The following is a 3,687-nucleotide window of genomic DNA, read 5'->3' as shown; positions in this document are numbered from 1 at the left end:
AAACATCTTGTTGATACACTTGAGAACTTCAGTCGAAAAATGGCAAGGTTTTTTTAATTTCTTTTTCTAGTATTTTATATTTTTGTTGAATACAAACAATTTGGAACTAATATTTTATATATTTTTATGGTATACAAACAAAACAGGGAAAAGATTGAAAAAGTTAAAACGAAAAAAAGAAAAATAAATTTTGAGAAGGGTGAAGAAAGTTCAAAGAGTAGAAAAGGACAAAGAAAGAATAAAAGATCATTGAAGAAATAGGTAATTACTGATATCAATATATATTGTTGATACACCAATATATGTTGTTGATACACCAATATATGTTGTTGATACACCAATATATGTTGTTGATACACTTGCTCCACTAAGCATGATACACTTGTTATGATGTGCTGATACACTTGTTATGGTATGTTGATACACTTGTTATGATTGATGATACACTTGTTATGATGTGCTGATACACTTGTTATGATATGTTGATACACTTGTTATGATTGCTGATACACTTGTTATGATGTGCTGATACACTTGTTATGATATATTGATACACTTGTTATGATTGCTGATACACTTGTTATGATGTGCTGATACACTTGTTATGATATGTTGATACACTTGATATATTGTTGATAATACATTGATTTGTATATTAAACAGGTTAATGCTGAAGAGAACCTTGCAAACAAAGTTCATTACTATTCAAAGTTGACAATAATAGAGTCAATTGTCAAAAAGTTGTCCAAAGAGCAAATGCAAATGTTTAGGAAGGGTTCATTTGGGCACCTTCTTGATATTCAAATCAAAAAGTGTCCTGGACAATTGTTAGTTCATTTGATTAGATGACTGTTTAAGCAATCAACTAACAACACTTTGATTTTCAATCTAGAGGGTAATATAGTAAAATTTGGATTGAGAGAATTTCATTTAATAAGCGGACTGAATTGTCAACCATTCCCACAATCCACAACTTCAAATATCACGAAGGAATTCAATAGTGAATTGAGAACCGCCTGCTTTAGTAATATTGATATATTAGACAAAAACAAAATTATTGCAGCCTTTAGTATAGCACATAACTTAGTGACCGACTCATGGTTAAATTAGCAAATCTTCTTATTTTAGACTGTTTCATCAACTGCAAACAACTCCATAATGTAGTAGATTGGAAACACCTTAAAATGATAGATGATGAGGAAACTTTGCTAAACTTTCCATGGGGTAGGTTGTCTTCTAACTTAACTGTTGAATATATGAGAAAAGCTGCAGAAGACTTGACCGTCAATTTCTCACTACAAGGATTTCCACATATTTTAGTTTGTTGGGCACTAGAAATCATCCCAAAGCTTTCTAAAAGTCCAAATGGGATAGCCACAAGAATTGAACATCGAAGCCCAAGAATCATAAATTGGAAATTAGAACAGCAACCTGTTTGGACATATCTGCAATGGAATTACTTCAAGTCAAGTGATGTAAGTTCTTTTTCTTCTACAACCTAATCAGTTATATACTACATTGTAGGTATATCACTTTGTTTATGTAACTAGTTAACTTCATATGAAGTGTATCAACTGATGTAACTTTTATTTTAAAAATACAGTTTACAGTTATCCCTTTCACTCCAACTAGCGATGAACTAATTTCTCCAAACTTTCAATTCTTCCTAAATGACGCACCAAATGAAGTTGAGAAAGAACGAAGTGAAGAAACAGAAGATGAGAATGACAAAGGTGATGAGGAAGAAACTGTAAATGATGAGACAAAAAAATCGTTGAGAAAAGAAATTCAAGAAGTGAAGAAGGACTTGGAAAGCTTGAAGAATACCGTAGAAAATGGAAAAAATGAAGTATTAGAATTGTTAAATAATATAATCACCATAATCAATGAAAGAATGCCAATAGAAAAACAATCACAAGGATCGTACCATGAAAATCATGCTCCAACTTTAAGTTTGCAACGTCTTGAGGAAAGAATGAATATTCATAACTTGGATGATGCAGAGGTAAATATATTATTTTTCTTTTGAGTTGAGGTAAATTTATTGTTGTTTAAGGTATATCAATGTATCGATATAACATACAACTTATATAAATCATACTGATATACATCATTTGTTGATACTGATATACTGATATTACAGATTAGTGAAAAAGAAATTAAACAAGAACAGAATGCAGAAGAACTGGAGCAAGCAATCAAGAATATTGATAAGTTCATCAACGATGTAATATACATTTAGTTTACTTGCAATAATTTTATTTTTCTTATGGATATTAATTATTCAATTTACTTATACATTTTCATAAATCATAAAAGAATCAAGAAGATGCCAAAAAAAATGAGGAAGAAATAGAGAATCAAGAAGTTAATGCAGAAGATCAACCAATGAATCCAGAAAATGAAGACAAAAATGTAAGTAACTTATAATATACTTTCATAGAACAATAAGGTCTATCATTTTATTGTTACGCTTGTTTTAATAAAATTTTCTACTTATTTATTACAGAATGAAAAAGACAATGAAGAAAAACAAATGAATGAAGTTTCAAAAGAAGCACATCACCCAACCGTAAGTAATTTAGTATACGTCTTGATACATTTTGATAAAATATATAATATTAGATATATCATCTGACTTATTCACATATTTCATACTTTTCATTTAAAGATTGGAGAATCTGAAGAACAGCCAAATGAAAGAGAGTTAGATGGAAAGGAGTTAATGGAAACAAGCCTCAAATTAGTTGAAGACGTCCTCAAAATTCAAGAGGTTATAACTTTTCTAAACTTAAGCTTATTGACTGATACACCTTATTATTCTACGTACATAAACTTGCTGATACATGTTGATTTATTATTATACATTGGATTTGGGTGATAACACAGGAAAAACACCAACAAAATGAAGAAGGGAGGATAAAGGGAAAGAACGATAAAGGCAAACAAGTGGTAAAATCATTTTTAAACTATAATATTTTTTAAATTTTAATTTTCTTTTGTAAAATACTAATAAATAAAAAATGTATATTTTTAGGCTACTCAAAATAGAGTACTTACAAGGAAAGCTTCACAACTTGCTGCCAGTGATGAAAAGTAAAGTGCAACATGTGTAACATGAGCGGCCAAAAAGGAAATTGAAACCCACAACAAAAGCTATTGATTTAAAATTGGCTCAAAAGCATAAATCTCCCAAAAAGGGAAAAAAAGTCAAGCGTTGCATTTGAACCACCAAGTAATTTTGATTTGCTACCTTGATAAACTTTTCTTTTGGACACTTTTGACTATGTTTTCACGTGTGATATACTTTACCTCAAATCACATAGGTATTTTTCGTATGTAATATACTTCATCTTGAATCACATAAGTATTTTTCGTATGTGATATACCTTATCTTGAATCACATAGGTATCTTTGGTATTTGATGTACCTTATCTTGTTTTGGTATCTTTGCGTTTGAAGTATCTTATATTGCATATATCACTTAGAAAAAGAATGTTTCTCTGATGTTGATAGAGTTTATATTGGGTATATCACAGGTATATTGGACTTTAAATACCTTATATCAAGTGTATCAATTAAGAAAAAAAAATGAAGTAGAGAAGAAAATTGTAACGACCCAACTTTCCGGACTAAGCTGAGGTCACTACTAAATACCAAAACTCGACCACACAACATAAAATTTAA

The 3,687-nt window shown here is 29.8% G+C and overlaps 1 long non-coding RNA gene across 1 annotated transcript; it reads left to right on the top strand.

Annotated features, from left to right (window-relative positions):
* The first annotated feature begins 2,316 nt into the window (after positions 1-2,316).
* On the top strand, positions 2,317-2,694 carry LOC127150762 (uncharacterized). The gene is made up of 3 exons (XR_007823325.1): positions 2,317-2,415; positions 2,510-2,572; positions 2,672-2,694. It is a non-coding gene; the product is annotated as an uncharacterized LOC127150762 (long non-coding RNA).
* Positions 2,695-3,687: the final 993 nt, after the last annotated feature.

Source organism: Cucumis melo, chromosome 8, assembly GCF_025177605.1.
Source record: "Cucumis melo cultivar AY chromosome 8, USDA_Cmelo_AY_1.0, whole genome shotgun sequence".
NCBI lineage: Eukaryota > Viridiplantae > Streptophyta > Magnoliopsida > Cucurbitales > Cucurbitaceae > Cucumis > Cucumis melo.
Note: the sequence above shows the minus strand (reverse complement) of the source record. Positions and strands in the feature narration are given on the sequence as shown.